The following is a 23,689-nucleotide window of genomic DNA, read 5'->3' on the forward strand; positions in this document are numbered from 1 at the left end:
CTAATTCATAACCACCTTTTTGTGGGACACTTTTTTACTATTTTTAATTCCCATTTGTTTTTATTTTTATTTTTATTTGCATTTTTATATCGCCAAATTTTACCACATTTTTTTCACCGTCTTGCATCTTTATTCAACTATGTAATACGCACCTCTTATCACAGTTACACTATGTGAGGATTTGATATGTTTAACAGATAAACGGATTATATTTTTTTATATATACCTTTATACATACTTTTTCTATATATACTTTTTATATTTTTATACTATTGAGCTCTACTTTCTATTTATATAGTTCTGTCACAAATACCAGTATTTGTTCACCAGCACCTTGCACTTTATATAATTTTTTTATTGCATGCTGTTACAATTGTTTAATGATTTATGAATTTATGATTTTTTATGACACTTACGGTCTTTAAAGGATATAATAATTGTTTGTTGACACTTACTGACACACACACAGTTATTCATATTTATCCTATTTTATTATCCAGCAAGCTGGAAATTTCTTGCTAATTGTATACCTAAGTCTCCAATTTTCTAAAGGGTATTGCGCCACACATTGCGGATTGTCACCTACTGTGTCACTTTTCTGCTAAGGTGTTCTTTTGTTGAGTCCAGAGTGAAGATAGGCAGTAGAGAGATGATGTAATCTCTCTGCTGCACACAGCTTCCTGCACAGTGAGGGCGGAACTGGAGGGATGCAGGGCAGTGAGAGATGATGTCATCTCCCTGCTCCCCTGCCTGCTGGCTTCCTGATTGGCCAGCAGCCCTCCTAAGCCGCCCAGCTGCCCCCCCTCACCCGTCCACTCTGCACAGTCACCCGCGGAACCGGGCGCGCTGGCACCCGCGGAACCGGCCACGCTGGTACCCGCGGAACCGGCCGCGATTGTACCCACGGAACCGGCCGCGCTGGTACCCGCGGAACCGGCCGCGATTGTACCCGCGGAACCGGCCGCGCTGGCACCCGCTGGGCATATTCTCGGAGGGGGCAATTGCCCCGTTGCCCCCCCCCCCTGGATCCGCCGCTGCCCTAGTCAACATTCAAAAATTTTTACACGGTGTAAAACTCCCCTCACTAAAACAAATTATAATGTCTACGCCAAACGGTAAATCCCCGGGACCCAATGGATTCGGTAATGAATACTATAAGGTCTTCCAAGAGACACTCGTCCCATATATGATAAAGACCTTTCAGAAAGCTAAAGAGACATCATATCCCCCCCCCCCCGAAATGCTGAGAGCCCACATAGTGACACTACCTAAACTGGGGAAAGATCCTACCACCCCGGCCAACTTCAGGCCTATATCCCTGCTAAATTCTGACATAAAGATTTATGCTAAATTATTAGTCAAAAGATTGATGCATATCATTCCACATTTCATACAGCGTGACCAGATGGGCTTTGTGAGGGGGAGGCAGACCTCTGATGCTACACAACGTATCATCAATATTATTCACCATGCTGTTAAATCTAGAACACCTTCTCTGCTTCTTTCTATTGATGCAGAGAAGGCGTTCGACAGGGTTCACTGGAAGTACATGGAACTAGTGTTGGATAAATTTGGTTTCAGGGGCCCAATACTGACAGCTATAATGGCTCTTTACTCTTGCCCGTCGGCACAGGTCTATTCCTCGGGTCTATTGTCCAAAACCTTTAATATATCTAACGGCACACGCCAAGGTTGCCCTCTATCTCCTACGATTTTCAACCTCATGATGGAACCCCTAGCAGAAGCTATACGTGCACATACTAATATCAAAGGTTTTACCCTAGGGCATAAGAAAAATGTTATAAACGTATTTGCCGACGATGTAATCCTACTATTAAATGACCCGCAAACCTCTCTCCCACAGGCCCACAAGATGCTGACAGCCTTTGGAGACATTTATTACTATAAGGTAAGCAAGGTACTATAAGCTTTCAAAATGTCAATCCTACCACAAATCCTCTACCTTTTTAGTTCCCTACCTATCCCAATACAAACACACTACATTCGCGACATGTCTAAAATCGTTTGGAAATTCACTTGGGGAGGTAAAAAAGCTAGATGTACGCGCTCTAATCTCACCCCTCATAAAAAAGTAGGGGGGATAGGATATACAGACCTAATGGACTATTTATGGGCAACTAGACTCGACCAACTCCGACACTGGTTAATTCCAGCAGACAATCCGATATGGGTAGACCTAGAAAAAATGCTACTACCAGTGGCTGACCTCAGATTATTTCTCATGAGCAGGGATGAGCTTCGTGTTCGAGTCGAACATATGTATCTGTGCATTGCTGGCTCATGATTGGCCAAGCATGCACTGTGACCCCGCATGCTTGGCCAATCACAGCGCCGGCAGCGAGGAGAGCCATGATTGGCCACAGGCAGGATGCCTGTGGCCAATCATAGCTCAGGCTGTGTAGTACACGCCCCACACTATATAAGGCTGCCAGCGCAGCGGCCTTGTGTAGTGTGTTGGCGTCTGAAGCAGTTAGTGGCTGTTCTGTGTACCTTCAACACAGTATACACCGATCGTTATCGGCCGATTTTTCGTTCTTGCTCTTCAGTAGTGGTTGTTGTCTGCGTGCCCTGACCAAAGTATACACTGCTATATTCACCTATATAGCTAGTGATATATCTATCTTTTATAATAGAGCTTGCAGTCAGTGTTAGGAGCTTGTGCATGCTGTCTGCGTGCTCTGAACCCAGTACACACCGCTATATCCACCTATATAGCAAACTATCTTGCTCGTTTTAAATAGAGCTTGCAGTCAGCGGTAGGAGCTTGTGCGTGCTGTCTGCGTGCTCTGAACCCAGTACACACCGCTATATCCACCTATATAGCAAACTGTCTTGCTCGTTTTAAATAGAGCTTGCAGTCAGCGGTAGGAGCTTGTGCGTGCTGTCTGCGTGCTCTGAACCCAGTACACACCGCTATATCCACCTATATAGCAAACTATCTTGCTCGTTTTAAATAGAGCTTGCAGTCAGCGGTAGGAGCTTGTGCGTGCTGTCTGCGTGCTCTGAACCCAGTATACACCGCTATATCCACCTATATAGCAAACTATCTTGCTCGTTTTAAATAGAGCTTGCAGTCAGCGGTAGGAACTTGTGCGTGCTGTCTGCGTGCTCTGAACCCAGTATACACCGCTATATCCACCTATAAAGCAAACTATCTTGCTCGTTTTAAATAGAGCTTGCAGTCAGCGGTAGGAGCTTGTGCGTGCTGTCTGCGTGCTCTGAACCCAGTATACACCTCTATATCCACCTATATAGCAAACTATCTTGCTCGTTTTAAATAGAGCTTGCAGTCAGCGGTAGGAGCTTGTGCGTGCTGTCTACGTGCTCTGAACCCAGTATACACCTCTATATCCACCTACATAGCTCTTCTCTATTTGAGCCATCTGCCATCTGCAGGAGTTATTGGAAGTTGTGTGTGCCTCCAGCACAATGTACACTACCCAATGGCTGTTTTTCCCAACTCCCTTCAGGCCATTACCATGTCTGGAAGGCCAGCAAGGAGAGGCAGACAGGCGTGAGCCGATAAAAGAGGGCAAGCAGGCTCTGTGTCTAGAGACAACAGTGCTGGTCGTGGACGCGGTGCATCATCGTCATCATCAGCACGTGGCCATAGGACACGCTTGTCCTTCTTTTCGGCAGCTGGACATGTTGAGCCGCAACATGCCAATGACTTGGTAGAGTGGATGACCAAGCCCTCTTCATCCTCCTCATCCTCTCTCACCCAGTCTCAGGGTACTAGAAAAGCAGCTGCCAACGCATCGTCTTCCCTCCTCTCAATGTCATCATCAGTGACTCCTTCCCTAGACCCACCACGTCCTCCTGAGGTGTCTCCTGAACTCTTTGAGCACAGTGTTGGGTACATACTCCAGGAGGATGCCCAGGGTTTTGTAGGCTCTGATGATGATACTCAGCTAGAGGAAGGCAGTAGCGTGAATGCAGAGAGAGGGGATGCTCAAGAAGGACAGCAATCTGGCAGTCATGTTCCACAAGCTGTAGCATACTGCCAGGTTTGCTCCAGCGATGAAGAGGGAGGGGATGATGAGGGCACTGACTCCACGTGGGTGCCTGGTAGGAGAGAGGAGGAGGAGGAGTCACATGTTCAACGAGGCAGGATGCCCTCCGGGGGCCAGCTTAGGGGCAGCACACCGACTGAATCACACCGCAGAGCTCCGCCTGTGCAGGGCGCTGCCTCTGCGAGTTATTCTAAAAGTTCTTTGGTGTGGGCCTTTTTTGAGACGAGTGCATCAGATCGCACCGCTGCTATTTGCAACATATGTCTCAAGCGTATCTCGCGTAGCCAAAACATCAGCCGCTTGGGCACCACATGCTTGACCAGACATATGTTGACCTGCCATGCAGCTCGTTGGCAAGCGTACCTCAAAGACCCACACCAAAGAACAAAGCGGACCTCTCCTTGCTCCTCATCAGCTGGGATCTCCAACCCCACTAGACCTTCAGTCCTCTGAAACCTGCTCTGAGAGGAATAAAGGTGTAGAATTAGGTGTGTCACAGCCAAGTGCTTCCGGGCACTCTGCTAGCAGTACACCCACGTCCGATTATAGCAGGCAAATGTCCCTTCCCCAGCTGCTGGACCGGCGAAAGAAGTTCACTCCCAGCCATCCACATGCCCAGCGGTTGAATGCTAGCTTGGCTAAATTGCTAGCACTTCAACTGCTGCCTTTTCAGTTGGTAGACTCGGCCCCCTTCCGTGAGTTTGTACAATGTGCGGTTCCTCAGTGGCAGGTCCCCAAACGCCACTTTTTCTCACGGAAGGCGATTCCGGCTCTCTACCCGCATGTGGAAGGCAATGTCCTTGCCTCGCTGGACAGGGCGGTCAGCGGTAAGGTGCATATTACCGCTTACTCATGGTCCAGCAGGCATGGACAGGGACGTTACCTGTCTTTCATGGCCCATTGGGTCACTCTTCTGGCAGCTGGGAAGGATGCAGGACAAGGTGCAGTAGTGTTGGAGGTTGTTCCGCCACCACGCCTCCAAAATGCTACTATTGGTTGTGACACACCTCTCTCATCCACCCCCTCCTCTTCTTCTTCCTCCATGGCCTCTTCCAGTGCTCTGTCCTCAGAACCAGCGGTGCTCCGTAGGCGTTCCAGGGGCTACGCAAGTACGCAGGCAAAACGATGCCATGCCGTGCTTGCGCTGGTTTGTTTGGGGGACAGGAGCCACACTGGGGCGGATGTTTTGTCAGCTCTGCAGGGGCAGGCCGAGAGATGGTTGACGCCATGCCAGCTTAAGCCAGGAATGGTGGTTTGCGACAATGGCACCAACCTCCTCTCCGCCCTCCGACAGGGACAACTGACCCATGTGCCCTGTGTAGCTCACGTCCTTAACCTGGTGGTGCAGCGGTTCTTGGGCAGGTACCCCGTCTTACAGGATGTCCTGAAGCAGGCCAGGAAAGTCTGTGTGCATTTCCGCCGATCATTTAATGCCTGTGCTCGGCTGGCTGAGCTCCAAAAGGAGTTGAACCTGCCCAAGAACCGCCTTATATGTGACATGCCCACCAGGTGGAACTCAACGTTGGCCATGCTGCAGCGGCTGCACACGCAGCAGAAGGCCATCAATGAGTACCTGTGCGACTACAGCACCAGGACAGGGTCAGGGGAGCTCGGTTTTTTCTCACCACGCCAGTGGGGCATGATCAGGGATGCATGCACTGTCCTGTCACCGTTTGAGGAGGCCACAAGGATGGTGAGCAGTGACAGTGCATGCATCAGTGACACTGTACCTCTTGTCCACCTCTTGGAGCATACGCTGCGTGGAATAATGGACAGGGCACTTGAGGCAGAACAGAGGCAGGAAGAGGAGGACTTCCTTGCCTCTCAAGGCCCCCTTTATCCAGACAGTGTTCCTGCTGTGCCACCCATCACACAGGAAGAGGATGAGGAGGAGGTGGAGGAGGAGGATTGTGTCAGCATGGAGGTGGAGGCTGGCACTCAGCATCAGCAGCAGCAGTCTTGTAGGGATGATTTACAGTCCCAAGAAACCCGTGGACTTGTACGTGGCTGGGAGGAGGTAGCTGTGGATCATGTTGTCCTTAGTGACCCAGAGGACTCCGGACCGAATGCCTCAGCTAACCTACGCTGCATGGCCTCCCTGATCCTGCAAAGCCTGCGGAAGGATCCTCGTATTCTTCGGATCAAGGAGAGGGACCATTACTTGATGGCCACTCTCCTTCATCCACGGTACAAGGGTAAGGTTGCCTACCTTATCTTGCCATCGCAGAGGGAGCAGAGGATGAGACATCTCCGGGAGGCCTTGCAGAAAGGTCTGTGCAACGCGTTCCCAGAGACTGGGAGGTTACAAACTCCTGGTCCTGGACAACGTGTTGCTGAGGCATCGGTCAGAAGGAGCGGTGGAGAAGGTGGCCGTCTGACTGATGCTTTCAGACAATTTTTTAGTCCGCAGCCCCAAGGTATGATCGGTTCCAGCAACCATCGCCAGCGTCTGATTTACATGGTGCAGGAATACCTAGGGGCAAGGGAGCTACACTTTAAAAATGTACCAGTTGAAAATTACAAACAGATTCAACTTAAAGTGGTTGTATACTCTTTTTTTTTCACTTTTACCTACAGGAAAGCCTATAATAAGGCTTACCTGTACCTTGGCGCATGCGCACAAGGGGGATTCTCAGCTGAAAATCCGACAGCGGTGCATACTAGCTCATTATGCCTTTTGCTTTGCAGGTGGTAGAAAAAAAAAAAACATTAGCGGGTTTACTACCGCACAACACAACAAACCTACACAGTCCCTGACTTGTTTGCACCGCCTGTATACTGCTGTTCTGAGTATATAGGGCCTGGGGGCCACACGCATTTCCTTTTTTTAATATGGGTACGGGGTTCCCCTTAATATGCGTACAAGACCCAAAGGGGCTGGTAATGGGCAGGGAGGGCTACCCATGCCATTTTTCTCAATGATTTTCAACCATATTGCAGGAACCAGATATAACATTAAAACCGCAAGCAGTTTTAAATGATGTTATTTCCGTTAAATGTCATTTTGTGCAGGGACTGTTCTAAACATGGGAAACACGTGGCACTTCACAGGCATACTACAGACACCCCCCAGGCACGATATTTAAAGGAATATTTCACTTTTTTTTCACTTTAATCGTCATTAAAATCAGTGCTCCCGCCAAAATGGCCATTTTTAAAAACATTTTAGGCATTGACCCATGTCCCCTGGGGCAGGAGCCAGGTCCCCAAACCCTTTTTAGGACAGCATCTTGCATATTAGCCGTTAAAATTAGCACTTTTAATTTCGAACGTTCGAGTCCCATAGACTTCAATGGGGTTCTAAAGTTCGTACAAATTTAGGGTCCGTTCGAAAGTTCTGGTGCGATCCGAACCGGGGGGTGTTCGGCCCATCCCTACTCATGAGCGATCTATGGGAACACTGGGAAATGGGAGATATGTCACCCCCCCCCGCACAAGTGTCATTACAGGCATGGAGGTTCCTCCTCCAACAAGATTGCAGTAACCCGCAAAGCATAACATATGACTTTCCAATAGACATCTTAGAGGCAAAGCTCCCTCTACTTTCGACCACACAGTTGAAGGCAAAAGGGGCCTTATACATGCAGGATCTGTTTATAGGCCAAAAGCCGAAATCAGCAGAGCACACAATGTCTGACTTCCAGCTGCTGAGTAATATGTGGCTCTCCTGCCTACGTATCTCCCACTTTCTGAGGAAACACCCAATCCCCAAATTAAAAATGCCCCTTAAGGCATGGTGTTTCTACTCTTCTACTCCACATCCTATTAAAGGCATATCACTATTCTACAATCTTCTCCACGAAAAAACATATTTTCCACAAAACTTCAGCCCTCAGGAGGTGGGAGTCGGACCTTCCACCACTTTCTCCGTTGAACAATGGTCTCAGGCTTTTAAATCTATCTACAATACATCCCATTGTGTGAACCATTGGGAAATGACACTTAAAATTTCAATAGATGGCACTATACGCCATACAGGCTTGCCACCTTTTTCCCAACCACATCACCACTTTGTTGGAGAAAGTGTGGCCAGACAGGTAATCTACTTCACATGTTGTGGGACTGCCCGAGTTTAACCAGTTTGTGGAACAAAATTTTCTGCCTCATCTCCTCTCTCACAGGAGTACTAACACCCCCAAATCCTGTATTAGCAATACTACATATAGGAATAGAGCAATTCCACCCAGGAGACAGACCAGTAGTTACTCACATATTATTAGCAACAAGAAATCTTAGGCCGCGTACACACGGGCGAACTGTCTGCCCAACTTAGTCCGCTGAACAGTGTTTCAGCGGACAATCCGCTAGTGTGTGGGCTTCAGCTGACTTTTTCAGCGGACAGTCTGACGAACAAAGTCTTACGGAATTTCCGTAAGACAGTCCGTTCAAACTTGGTTTTGTCCGTCCAAACTTGGTTTCAGCGGACAGTCCGCTCGTGTGTAGGCAAGTTGGACGGACTAAGTATGGCGCATGCTCAGAAAGGGTTTACACGGCCGAAGGTTGCATTGCAGTGTATAGGACGTTGTTTTTCTAGTCCCGTCGTACGTGCTGTACACGTCATCACGCACGCTTTCAGCGGACTGTCTGCTCATCGTGTGTGGTCAAGTCCGTTCATGCTAATTTTGAACGGACTGTTTGTCGGATTGTCTGCCGAACTTAGTTGGGCAGACAGTCCGCCCGTGTGTACGCGGCCTTATTCTCCGCAACTGGAAAGACACATCGGCCATTAACATATCTGATGTAGTTATACTAGTTAATAGAAATCATAACTTTGAGCGTCTACTAGCAATCAACAACCTAAAATGCCACAAATTTGATAATAACTGGAAAATATGGTGCGACCATTACAAAGCTTTTTAACGTTATGCTTTCAGAACTGTCTCACTCTCACGTATTACTATTTGTAACGACCCAGTATTACTGATAAGATTACCACTCACTAATATCCTGGTTTATTGTGTGTAACTAGTACCTGATTTATCATTATCTTTTCCTTTGAAACTTTTTCTTTCCTGCATTTCGGTCAAATGTTTGTTTGAACATGTGAAAACCTAATAAAAATTATTGAATGAAAAATTACCCCCATATGCCAGAGCTGCTGCCGAAAGTGCGGGCTGTCTGTGTGCACTTTCGGCATTCTCATCCTGCTGCTGCTCGCCTGTCAGCGCTGCAGCGTAACTTCGGCCTTCCCACTCACTGCCTCATATGTGACATGCCCACAAGGTGGAACTCCACCTTGCACATACTGGCCAGACTGTGCGAGCAGCAGCAGGTAATTGTGGAGTTTCAGCTGCAGCATGCATGCGTGAGTCGCCCTGCGGAACAGCACCACTTTACCACCAATAACTGGGCCTCCATGTGAGATCTGTGTGCCTTGTTGCGCTGTTTTGAGTACTCCACATACATGGCCAGTGCCGATGACGCCGTTCTCAGCGTTACTATCCCAGTTCTATGCCTCCTTGAAAAAACGCTTCAGGCGATGATGGAAGAGGATGTGGCACAGGAGGAGGAAGAGGGATCATTTCAAAGGCTTTCAGGGCAGTCATTCACAAGTGGCTCCGAGGGTGGGTTCCTGCACCAACAAATGGCAGGTACACAATTGTCCAACAAGGGCACAGTTCTGGAGAGTGACGAGGTGGAGGATGAGGAGGAGGAGGAACCATGTTTACAGCAGGGTGGCACCCAGACCAGCTCATGGCCATCATTGGTGCATGGCTGGGGGGGATACAGAGGACACAGGTGATACACCTCCCACAGAGGACAGCATTTCGTTGCCTCTGGGCAGCCTGGCACACATGAGCGATTACATGCTGCAGTGTCTCCGCAACGACCGCTGAGTTGCCCACATTCTAACTGGTGCTGATTACTGGGTGGCCACGCTGCTGGATCCTCATTACAAGGAAACGTACCGTCCTTAATTCCCTCATTGGAGCGTGATCGTAAGATGCGCAAGTACAAGCGCACTCTGGTAGACGCGCTGCTGGTGGCATTCCCACCTGACAGCGGGGGCACAGTGGAAGCACAAGGCGAAGGCAGAGGAGGAGGAAGACGTCACCAACTCAGCCAGGGCACTGCCAGCACCTCAGAAGGCAGGGTTAGCATGACTAAAATGTGGAAAAGATTTGTCAGCACGCCACAAGAACCAGCACCACCAACTGATATGGAACGTGTTAGCAGGAGGCAGCATTTCACCAACATGGTGGAGCAGTATGTGTGCACACGCCTACACGTACTGAATGACGGGTCTGCCCCCTTCAACTTCTGGGTCTCCAAATTGGGCACATGGCCTGAGCTTGCCCTTTACACGTTGGAGGTGCTGGTCTGCTCTGCAGCCAGTGTATTATCTGAACGTGTATTTAGCAAGGCAGGGGGCGTTACCACAGACAAGCGCAGCCGCCTGTCCAGAGCCAATGTGGACAAGCTTACGTTCATTAAAATTAACCAGGCATGGATCCCACAGGACTTGTCTGTACCTTGTGCAGAATAGACATGTATACCGGTGTTCTGACAAAATTTGTCCAGCCATCGGATAGTGTCCACCCCGTACTGCGCAGGCGCAGTGCTTACGCAGTACAGAGGACAAGGAGATTCTGAAAATCTCTGAAGATGAATGGCGCATGCCCCACCATCCAAGTGGACATACGGTAGCAAATAGTAACAGGGCCCCTCACGGGCTCACTTCGCTCGCCACGCTTCAGGCACGGCCTCGCTTTGCTCGGCTATTTTTTATTCTAACTCTATGTCCACTTGGATGGTGGGGCTTGAACCTGGACTCACATCGCAGGCGCCGCTCGTCTTCGGAGATTTTCGAATCCCCTTGTCCTCTGTACTGTGCAAGCGCAGTACAGGACGGACACTATCCGACGGGGGACAGAATTCGGCACATCACCAGCCTTACCCAGCCATTGTTGTATTTTTAATCTTTCTCACTCTTTTGGGGTGTACCTTAATTAAAAAAAAAAATTAAAACAAAAAACAGTGTTGGCTACCTCGTCCTCCTCAACCTCCTACTCCATATGGACCTCATCCTCCTAGGTCAAGATTATTATTTTTTATTTTTTTATTTCAAAGTATTTTATTTTGTATGACAAGAATAATACATTTGAAAGTGACATTCAGAATATCGATTCAGTCAAAACATAGAAAGGTTACAGGCAGTGCAACAAGATGAATCGAGTGTAACACGTCAGAGATATAAAATGTAAAATCATTTTAGACAGACATGGTAGTGTTAGCGCGAAAGGTTGGTATTTCTGTTAATGGTCGGAGGTGTACCTCCTCCCTGGACACCCCCAATGGGTGCTAGCGGTGCCCGAGAGGAACCACCGACCCCTAGGAGGGAATGTAAGGAGAGGGACGGAAATGACCATGTGTCTTTTTCCCTAAGGCCGCGTACACACGGGCGGACTGTTCGCCCAACTTAGTTTGTCAAACAATCCGACAAACAGTCCGCTCAAAATTTGCATGAGCGGACTTGACCACACACGATGAACGAACAGTCCGCTGAAACCGTGCGCGATGACGTGAACGGCACGTACGACGGGTCGAAAAATACGACGTCCAATACACTGCAATGCAACCTTCGCCGTGTAAATCCTTTCTGAGCATGCGCGACACTTAGTTTGTCGAACAAGCCTACACACGACCGGACTGTCCGCTCAAACCAAGTTTCAGCGGACTGTCTTACGGGAATTCCGAAAAACTTTGTTCGTCAGACTGTCCGCTTAAACTGTCCGCTGAAGCCCACACACGAGCGGACTGTCTGCTGAAACACTGTTCAGCGGACAAAGTTGGGCGAACAGTCCGCCCGTGTGTACGCGGCCTAAGATAGGAATCCATGACTAGGCATCAGTGTTTGTCGTCTGCAAACAGGCCACATTTGTGAACCTGAGAGCCACATTGAACTCCTTGTATGTTGGGGTCCCCAGCAAATGGAGATGGCGAGTGTCTCAATTGCTATTGCAAAGATTAGCGTAGATAAAGGACAGCCTTGTCTGCTGCCTGTGGCTATATGTATTGGTTTGGAGTAGTGGCCTTGAAGCCTAATATAAGCTTTAGGATTTGAATAAAGCGCTCGAAACAGGCCCATAAACTTGTTAGCAAAGCTCCAACGTTCAAGGATTGTAAAGATGTATGGCCAGGAGACCGAATCGAAGGCCTTTTGAAGGATCAAGTGGGGTTCTCTGTGTCTTTGTGTTAAATTGTTTTGTCAAATGTGGAGTCAGATTGGTGGTAAATCTCTTGTAATAGGGGTTAGGGAGATTATCGGGGCCTGGAGTAGAACCTGATTTGAGGTTCTTAATGACTTCCTGTACCTCTTCTTCTGAGAAGGGATGTGTATTGTATTTATGTTATTTTAAATTATTTCCCTATCCACATTTGTGTGCAGAGCACTTGCCATGCTCTTAACAACATTTTGCAGCCCTTTCCATTACATTTTTAGAGCCATTTTAGTCCTCAAAAGTTTGGGTCCCCATTGACTTCAATGGGGTTCGGGGTCAAGTTCGGGTCCCGTACTCAAACTTTTTTGCGATGTTCGGCCGAACCTGTCGAATCCGAACATCCAGGTATCCACTCAACCCCAGCTATAAGTTATCGGTGTGATCGTCAGATGTCTTCAAACTTTTGGCCATTGAATGTTTTGTGCAATATATGTACAGTGCTGCATAAACTGTCAGCACTACATAAATGCCTGTAATAAATAGATAATAGTCATATAAATATTTTTAGGCAATGATAGCTCACATGGAAGAGTGAATGGTTGACTGACAGCCACAAAAATAGAATAATGCACAACCAACACTGCCAGGAAAAGAATTATGTCACAGGAAACTAAAACTTTAAATATGCTTTACTTTTGTAACTTATTTCCTAACTTGATAGTTCTTTTAATTTACCATTTGGATTTTGCCTCTAGCTACTGAAGAACTCCGCCCAAATGTCTTAGGTGGTGTGGCAGCACATGTATGCATGTACAACATAAAAATATTACTTTTTTCGTCATTGCTCTTTTGCTATAATGCAGTAATTGGAAAGTCATGGGCAGAGCTTTTTTCACCATAATGCAATAGCAGATCTATTTCAGATTCAGTTTTTTTTTTTTTCACTTCATCTCTATATGTCAGTTCCTATTCATGTTAGTATGTCCAGGCATGCAGAAAAATTGGTTGTCTTTTCAGGTTAACTCTTAGTGGTGGCTCCCTGTTTTTTGAGAGCATGCATTTTTTATGCATTTTTAAGCATATATTTGAATGCATGTTCCAGGAAAAAAAGGATATGCAAAATGCACTAATTGTGTTGTGCATTTACTGTAATTCCCTTAATTTTCATGATGATTTTTTGGGGAAAAAAAGCAGCAAAATGCAGCTTGAAGGACTATTTAAATCTGAACTCCAGGAACATAAACTTTAATTTAAACACATTCATCAATGACCCCAAAGGATATAACTCTGCTTTGTATGCACTAAACGCTTTTGCACACCCAGAGTATTACCCTGTAAGAGTAGGAGTGACAATAGCACCATGCTTTACATAGTCTGTGCAGAGATCAGAACTGTAGGAGGGACAGTCACCTTGCACAAGAAGAGAGAGCAGCAGTGACCCGTCTTTATTACAGGAAACTCCTACACAGATGCAAAATGTAGAAGTTGTTTCACGCTGAATTACTGTAGAGATCTGAAAGAAATATCCAAAGGAGATCAAAATTCAACTGAGAATCTACAAGCCTGATGTATTTAGACAATATTAATTTTGCCCAAAGTTAAGCTTTAAGGATAAAAAATGTTTTAATCAAGTTGAGGCTAATTCCCCCTATTATCTATCCCAGTTCTATATACACCCCACACTGCTGACCTAAAATCAGCCAGCAACCTTCTCCAGTAGCTGTGGCCTACACTGGTGCTTCTTCATTCTTCAGTGTAAACTGGTCATGTTAGAAGAGATTTCAGTTCAGAAAAAAAACATAAGACACATATTCTGATGACATACAATTTTTATTTCTGTCACCAAAAAACATTTCTTTTTTAATTTCTAATTAACTATTTTAGAAAAAACTAACACCCCATTTACACCTATGTGTATGCATTATAGTTTAACATGTGTGTCAAACACGTTGACATGTATTTAGAGACATTTTAAGAACATCCTTTGATGTAAATCTAAAAACAGGCATGTATTTTCTTTAAAAAATACACAGCAATGCAACACAGGTATTTCAAAATGTGCTATTAAACCAATGTTTTTGCGCAGGTGTGTTCCCGTGCAGTGGCGTGGCGTAGCGTGGGTTGTCAGCGCCTAGGGCAAGGCAAGTAATTTGCGCCCCCTAACCTGTAGATTTTCAGCACTACCTGAGTCTTTTCCACTAGAACAGTATTAAACCCCTTACCTAAGCACATGTATTGTATACTAAGTGTAGTGGCGCGCTACAGAGCACGCGCTAAGCGCTTTTCAAAGTTAAACTTTGCCCAAACTGCAGTTTGGTTTGGGTTTATTTGTCTAAATTGGACCTCTGCATCAGTCTGACTGGACTGTGAGATGTTCAGCCTGGCCATGGGGGGCACTGTCTCTTGTGGTAGGTATGGAACTATGGTCTGGTTAGGTGCTTCTGTTACTCTCTTTCGGAGCCAGGTCAGTGGGAGTGGCCCTCACGCCCTGGGAGAGGGTATTTAAGATGCGGACGTCACCTGGTTTGGGGTTTCCGGTCCAGTATGATGTGCTGACTTCATGGTCCTGGTCCTCCTGACCAGCCCCCAGGAAGGCTATGGCCTGGGGTGCGAATCCACCCGACTTTAATGCCTCGGGGCTGGCTAGCCCGAGGCAAGGAAACTAAAAGAGGATTCTGAGGTGGTTGGGTGCCGTCTTCAGTTCGGGAGAGACCCAGAGTACTTCCAACATTCCAGGGGAGGACTCTTTAGAAGAACACCACGTACGGGTTGGTTTTCTTAACAAGAGCCTGGAAGGGCTGAAGTAACCGAGAGAATCCGGTCTTGTGGATATCGCCAAGCAGGCTGAAAGATCCAGGAATCCTACAGGTGTTTCAAGTTTAGTTTCCCTACATGTTCTACAAGAACATCTGTGGCAGAGACATTATTTTGTATGTTCTACAACCACGTCTGTGGCAGAGACTTGTTCCTGAGTAAGCACCTTGTTGGCTGCTAGGCCTTGTGAGAGAGGGACTGTCCAACCTGGGTGACCATCCAGCTGCAAATGACTATTCTCTGGATGCAGTCAAAGTAAGCAAGTTTTTCAAAGTTTTTTTTTTTTTACTTTGACACTAAGAGTAGTGATGGACGAACTTCCGATGGGACGTTTTGCGAACGCGGCCGATAGTTCGCAAACCGTAACGTTCACGGCAGGCCCCATTGACTTCAATGGGAGGAGAACTTTGCAAACCTACAGGTCAAATTTGCAGCCACAAAATAATTACTAGCTGTGCAAACATAGTCTCACCACATGGCCAATGACATAACACATGTATGAGGTGAATATGGGATCGACAACTACAAGCATTCTTTTTTTATATGTGAAATTGTTGTGACAATTCAGGACTGTGGAGTGCATGAAGGCAATGGAGGAGAGGGAAGGTCAGGGTAGGCAAAGAAGAGGGTGCAGGAGATGATCACCAGCAGCGTGACATACAGCAATGACACCTGCACCGTGATAGAGTCATCTGACACCAGCACCGTGATAGAGAGCACTGACATCAGCAGCGTGACATAAAGCACTGACACCAGCACCGTGATATACAGCACTGACACCAGCACCGTGCTAGAGAGCACTGACATTAGCAGCGTGACATAAAGCACTCACACCAGCACCGTGATATACAGCACTGACACCAGCACCGTGATATACAGCACTGACACCTGCACCGTAAGCAGCCCCAGGAGGAAGTCAGCATAGCACAGGGATGGTGGGAGCCCCTCATAATGAGCATAGCACAGGGATGGTGGGAGCCCCTCATAATGAGCATAGCACAGCAATGGTGGGAGCCCCTCATAATATGCACAGCAGAGGTACAGCCCCAGGAGGAAGTCAGCACAGCACAGGGATGGTGGGAGCCCCTCATAATAAGCAGCCCCAGCAGGATGTCAGCATAGCACAGGGATGGTGGGAGCCCCTCATAATAAGCAGCCCCAGGAGGAAGACAGCACAGCACAGGGATGGTGGGAGCCCCTCATAATGAGCTTAGCACAGGGATGGTGGGAGCCCCTCATAATATGCACAGCAGAGGTACAGCCCCAGGAGGAAGTCAGCACAGCACAGGGATGGTGGGAGCCCCTCATAATAAGCAGCCCCAGTAGAAATATGACACCGCTCAACCTCTTCAAACAGGAGGGTACGGGCATATAGTACGGTGTGCTTTTTTTGGACAAGTAAGTGAGCCAAATGAAGAAAGAAGGTCTGTGTGCTTGATTAAAAAAATTGTTTATAGACATATACATGGTCTACTGGTCACATGTGTTGAATTCCTCCGAGATCCATGCCTCATTCATTTTTAGAAATGTGAGGTAGTTAACACTGTCGTGAGCTAGGCGAGTACGCTTATCGGTCACGATCCCCCCTGCTGAGCTGAACGTCCTTTCGGACAGGACACTGGACGAGGGGCAAGCCAACAGTTCGATTGCAAATTGGGCAAGCTCTGGCCAGAGGTCAAGCCTGCCCACCCAATAGTCCAGGGGTTCATCACTCCTCAGAGTGTCCACATCGGCCGTTAACCCGATGTAGTCGGACACCTGACGGTCAAGGCGTTCCCTGATGCTGGATCCGGATGACACCTGTGGCTGAAAGAATGACCTCATATCCGAAGTCACCATCACATCTTCAAACCGGCCTCTTCTTGCAGGTGCTGTTGGATTGGTACCCGCAACTCCTTCTCTGGGAGTGGGAATTGCTCCTCTGCCAGCGCACGCAAAAGCAGAATGCAGCATTTCTCGAAGCAAGGCCTGGAAGTGCTCCATTCTGACAGCCCTCTGTGACGGCGGTAACATTTCCGCCATTTTGTGTTTGTACCGGGGGTCTAAGTACGTTGCCACCCAGTACTGGTCCTTGACCCTTATGCTTTTTATACGGGGGTCCCTATTAAAACACTGGAGCATAAAGGCCCCCATTTGCACTAAACTGGAAGCGGTGTGGTGGCCTGGCTCCTGCTCATCATCCAGGATAATGTCGTCCTCTTCATTCTCCTCTCCCCATCCACGCACAAAAACAGGGATCCCAGAAAGGTGTAAAGCATGCTCTGCTTGCTCCTCCTCATCCGCCCCGGCACCATCCTCCTCTGACTCCTCTTCATACTCCAGTTGTTGACTTGTCTCAGATAGAGTAGCCCCCCTGGAAATTCATCCAGCATTGCGACTTCCTCATCTTCCCGCTCTTGCTCCTCCACAGCTTGATCAATGACACGACGCAATGCACGCTCCATAAAGAAGGCATAAGGTACCATGTCACTGATGGCGCCATTGGCTGGGACTGACCAGTTTGGTGATCTCCTCAAATGGCCGCAGAAGTCTGCATGCGTCGCGCATGAGCAGCCACTGGCGCGGTGAAAAAAACCCCAGCTCCCCAGAACCTGTTCTGCCGCAGAGTTCATACAGGTAGACGTTAACTGCACGTTTCTGCTGGAGCAGCCTATCAAGCATATAGAAGGTTGAGTTCCATCACGTCGGGCAATCGCAAATAAGACGTCTGACCGGCAGATTGTGTCGCGGCTGAATGTCAGCAAGGCGAGCCATGGCCGTGTAAGATCTTCTGAAATGGGCCGAGATTTTCCTTGCCTGCCGCAAGATGTCCTGGACCCCAGGGTATTTGACAACGAATCGCTGCACGACCAAGTTTAAGACGTGTGCCATGCATGGCACGTGCGTAATTTTGCCCTGTTTCAATGCGCTAAGCAGATTGGCACCGTTGTCACACACCACTTTACCAACTGTCAAATTGAGCGGTGTTAGCCATTGATCTGCCTGTGAACGCAAAGCTGAAAGGAGTGCCGGGCCAGTGTGGCTCTTGGCTTCCAGGCACAACAGACGCAGAACGGCATGGCAACGTCTCACCTGGCATGTCGAATAGGTTCTGGGGAGCTTGGGCGGTGCAGCGGAAGAGACGCTAGCAGCGGAAAAGGAGGAGTCAGCCGAGGAGGAGAGGGAGGAGGATGGAGTAGGAGGAGGAGGGGAAGAAGAGGCAGGCCTGCATGCAATCCGTGGCGGTAAAACCAAATCTACACGGGTGCCACGGGTTACATGCTTGACGGCCATCAGAAGGTTCACCCAGTGGGCAGTAAAAGTGATATACCTTCCCTGCCCGTGTTTGCTAGACCACATGTCTGTGGTCAGATGTATCTTGGCACCGACACTGTGTGCCAGAGATACATTCACTTGCTGCTGAACATGGCCATATAGCTCTGGGGTGCCCTTCTGTGAGAAATACTTCCTTCCTGGGACCTTCCATTGTGGTGTTCCAATGGCCACAAATTTTCGAAAGGCCTCCGAGTCCACTAGTTTATATGGCAGTAGTTGGCGGGCTATCAGTTCTGACAAGCCAGCCGTCAACCATTGGGCAAGAGGGTTATCCGGCGTCATCATTTTTTTTACGCTCGAACATTAGGCCCACGGAAGCCTGCCTTTTTGCAGAAAAAAGTGAGCTTGGCGTGATGGAAGGTGGGGTGGAGGACAATTGTGAGGAGAGAGGAAAAGGAGAAGTAGAAGACGAGGCTGGACGGTGAGAGCCTGGAGTGTGGCTTTGTGTGTTCCGTGCATGGCACACGTCTTAAACTTGGTCGTGCAGCGATTCGTTGTCAAATACCCTGGGGTCCAGGACATCTTGCGGCAGTTAGCAGACTGTACCTCAGTCCCTATACTGATAAAGGACTACTGCAGCAGAAGGGCAGCAGTCAGCAGTAGTGCACCTCAACCCTATGTATTGTGGACCTATACCAGTCCTTAAGGAATAGCAGACTGTACCTCACTCAACCCTATGTACTGTAGTACCCTATACCTTACCAGTCCTTATAAGGACCTTTGTGGAACAAGTAGGTTGTGAATGATTAGCAGACTGTACCTCAGTCCCTATACTGATAAAGGACTACTGCAGCAGAAGGGCAGCAGTCAGCAGTAGTGCACCTCAACCCTATGTATTGTGGACCTACACCAGTCCTTAAGGAATAGCAGACTGTACCTCACTCAACCCTATGTACTGTAGTACCCTATACCTTACCAGTCCTTATAAGGACCTTTGTGGAACAAGTAGGTTGTGAATGATTAGCAGACTGTACCTCAGTCCCTATACTGATAAAGGACTACTGCAGCAGAAGGGCAGCAGTCAGCAGTAGTACACCTCAACCCTATGTATTGTGGACCTATACCAGTCCTTAAGGAATAGCAGACTGTACCTCACTCAACCCTATGTACTGCAGTACCCTATACCTTACCAGTCCTTATAAGGACCTTTGTGGAACAAGTAGGTTGTGAATGATTAGCAGACTGTACCTCAGTCCCTATACTGATAAAGGACTACTGCAGCAGAAGGGCAGCAGTCAAGTATAATATTATTTCTATATTTGGAAGAAAGAATATTATACGTGTACAAGCCTATTACCATACCAGTCCTGAAAAGAACCTTTGTGGACCTAATAGTAACAGCTACTGATTAAACTGACTGTCCCTCACTGCCTCACACACAGCTTCCTGCCTGTCCCTATTTAAACTGACAAAACAGAGGCTGCTGGAACAATAACTTGAATAGCACTTTTGTGGACCTAATAGTAACAGCTAATGATTAAACTGACTGTCCCTGCAGCACACAGCATCCTGTCCCTCTCTCTACACTGACAAAAGACAGGCTGCTGCAAAAATCAGTAGCACAGCAGTGCCTCAAACCTATATCCTGAACTACACCTAACACCTATACCAGTCCTGAAAATAACTTTTGTGGACCAAATAGCTAGCGATTTGGGTCACTGCAGTCTCTCCCTGCTCCACACAGCAACCTCTCCCTATAGTGACAGAAGAAAGAATGTAAAATGGCCGCCGGATCGGGTCTATTTATAAGTTAGGGGGAATGTCCAAGTGTCCATGTGCTGTAATGTCTCAATTGGCTGTCCTGTACCCCATGATGGATGTGTCATCATAGGTCAAAGTTCTTTTACACAGTAAACACGGAAGTCTGCCGGGCGAACGGCGGCAATAGTCCGCCGATCGGGCGGACGGCGAACAGCCGAAATTCGCCACGAAACGACTGCCGGGCGAACTGTTCGGCCATCCCTAACTAAGAGTACCTGGACTTCTTTTTTCCCAAACCTATGATCCCAAGTTGAAACACTGTTCAATTGACTGAGTTTGCGAATAAAATCTATTTAGGTGGATCTGTTGTCAGTCTCAAGTTGCTGGGCTATTTACCACGGGACATCCCCTAGACGTGCCACAGGGAGAACAGAAGGTAACGGTAAGCCCAAAAATAACCAGTAGCTCCTTCGGGGGTTAGTGCTACATAAGAAAATACTAATGTAATTAAAGTAATACTAGTATACTCAAATTTATTTTCATTTTTTATTTTACTTTATTGAGAGTAGCGCACATGATACCTACCTACAATGTCAGCCCTGGTTTGTCCCCCAGGAGGTGCGGGAAGATGCTAACAGGAGAAGTGAGAGACACTGAGTGGAAGTCCCCTGGGCCTTGTACACATCACCTCAGATCCTGCATCTTGCCATCTCACATTGGTACAAATTTCTTCCCCATCAGACTTCAAATCAGTCCAATTCCTGTGCATCAGACCCAAGAACACACCAATTCCTCCACCTTTGCACCTTGGATCAGCCCTAATTCCTGAACCTTTACACCTCTGATCAGTCTCAATTCTTGTACCTTCATACCGCAGATTACCCCAATTCCTGCACCTTCATACCTCAGGTCAGTCCCAATTCCTGACCCTTCACACCTCAGATCACCCCAATTCCTGCATCTTTACACCTCAGATCAGTCTCAATTCCTCCACCTTCAAACCTCAGATCACCCTAATTCCTGCCCCCTCACACCTAAGATCAGCCCCAAATCTTGTACCTTCATACCTCAGATCACCCCAATTCCTGCACCTTCACACCTCAGATCACCCCAATTCCTTCTCCTGCACACCTCAGATCACCTCAATACCTGCACCTTCACACCCCAGATCTTCACAATTCCAGCACCATCAAACCTGAAATCACCCCAATTCCTGCACCTTCACACCTGAGAGAAGCCCCAATTATTGCATCTTCACACCTCAGATCAGTCCCAAATCCTACACCTCTACACCTCAGATCACTCAGATCCCAGTTTATGTATCTTCCCTCCCTAGTTCCTGCACCCACATACCTCAGATCAGCCCCGAATCCTGAATCTTCACACCTCAGATCACCCCAGTTCCTGCACCTTCACACCTCAGATCATCCCAATTCCTGAACCTTCACACCTCAAACACCCCACTTCCTCCACCTTCACACCTCAGATCAGCTCCAATTCTTGTACCTTCATACCTCAGATCACCCCAATTCCTGCACCTTCACACCTCAGGTAACTCCAGTTCCTGCACCTTAAAACCTCAGATCACCCCAATTCCTGCACCTTCACACCTCAGATCAGCCCCAATTATTGCATCTTCATAATTCAGATCAGCCCCAAATCCTGCACCTTTGCACCTCAGATCACCCCAGTTCCTGCACCTTTACATCCTAGTTCCTGCACCTTTATACCTCAGATCAGCCCCAATTCCTGAACCTTCACACCTCAGAGCACCCCAATTCCTGCATCCATCACAATTCTTGTACCTTTATACCTCAGATCACCCCAATTCCTGCACCTTCACACCTCAGATCACCCCCCCCTTCCTGCAACTTTACACCTCTGATTAGTCCCAATTACTGCACCTTCACACCTCAGAACACCCCAATTCCTGGATGGTAATAGGAGGTCAGCAAGGTAGTATACAGGATTCAGCAAAGCAAAAGACAGGGGTCAGAAAACAAGGGGTCAAGGGGGGACAAGGGGAAATTAGTAGGACAGTGTACAGGGGCCAGCAGGGTGGAAGACAGAGGTCAGCAGGGCAAAGAATGGGGTCAGCAGGCCATAGGACTTGGTCAGCAAGGGAGAGGACTGGGGTCAGCAGGCCAGAGGACAGACGTCAGAAGGGCAGAGGACAGGCGTCAGCAGGGCAGAGGACAGCAAGTCGGAGGGTGGAGGAAATGGCAGCAGGGCAGAGGGGGGGAACATCAGCAGGGCAGAGGGGAAGTGTCAACAGGGCAGTGGGGGAAATGTCAGCAGTGCAGGGGGAGGAAACATCAACAGAGTAAGGTGAAGGAAATATCATCAGGGCAGGGGGAGGAAACATCAACAGAGCAAGGTGAAGGAAATATCATCAGGGCAGGGGGAGGAAACATCAGCAGGGCAGAGGGTGGAGGAAATGTCGGCAGGGTAGAGGGTGCAGGAAATGTCAGCAGGGCAAAGGGGGATGTCAGCAAAGCAAAGGGGGAGGAAATGTCAGCAGGGCAGAGGGGGAGGAATCATCAGCAGGGCATGAGGGGAATGTCAGCAGGCCAGGAGAGAGGAAATGTCAGTAGGGTTGGGGGGAAATGTCCGCAGGGTAAGGGGAGAAATGTCAGCAGGGCGGGGGTGGGGGGAAATGTCAGGAGGGCAGGGAGAAGGAAACGTCATCAGGGCAGGGGGGAGGAAACATCAGCAGGGCAGATGGGAGGAAACATCAACAGGGCAGGTGGGAGGAAACATCAGCAGGGCAGGGGGGTGGAAACATCTGCAAGGTGGGGGGGAGGAAACATCAGCAGGGCACAGGGGAGGAAACATCAACAGGGCAGGGGGGAGGAAACATCAGCAGAGCGGGTGGGAGGAAACATCAGCAGGGCAGAGTGGGGAGGAAACATCAGCGGGGGGGGGGGAAATGTCAGCAGGGCAGGGGGGGACCGTCAGCAGGTAGGGGGGCCATCAGCAGGGCACAGGGGGAATAAAAATCAGCAGGGCAGAGGGGGGGAGTCAGCAAGGCAGAGGGGATGCATCAGTAGGGCACAGTGGGGGGGGGAGAATCAGCAGGGCGGGAGGGGTGAGAACATCAGCAGGGCAGAGAAGCTCCTCCTCCCAACACTGCACACAGCTAAGATCCTATTCTTTTGCAGACACAACCTGGATTTTCATAGTGTGTATCTGGCTTTTGCAAGTGGCAGATTTCACAGGTCAGAACTGCAACTGCCAGTCACTAACTGTGCCTATCAAAGCGCCAGCTGGAAAAGAAACAAATTAGCTGTGTGCAGAGGAAGAGCCGCATGGAAAGCTGATGTTACAGTTCTGCAGACTGCTTGTTTACTAGATTCCTGAGTCCATGTGAGCCACATGGACTCAAGAATCTAGTAAACAAGCAGTCTGCAGAACTGTAAAAATAGGAAGAACACCAGCAACCAGCTACTGAAGAAGAGGTCTGCAAAGACATGTTTCTCCACACCCAGGATTCAATGTCCCAGTCACTGTTAAGCCTGCCCATCTCCACCCAGCCTGGCCCTGGCATGACAGCGCACTGCGACTCACCTAGGCTCTTCTTGTCTCCCATGCTGTGTGGTGGAGGAGATTCAGAGCTCGAAGCCCACCCAGCCAGTGATAAGACAGTGAGGTGGGAACAAGTGG

Source organism: Lithobates pipiens, unplaced genomic scaffold, assembly GCF_037356315.1.
Source record: "Lithobates pipiens isolate NorthernLeopardFrog02 unplaced genomic scaffold, aLitPip1_a1.2 Scaffold_13, whole genome shotgun sequence".
In the NCBI taxonomy this organism is placed as follows: domain Eukaryota; kingdom Metazoa; phylum Chordata; class Amphibia; order Anura; family Ranidae; genus Lithobates; species Lithobates pipiens.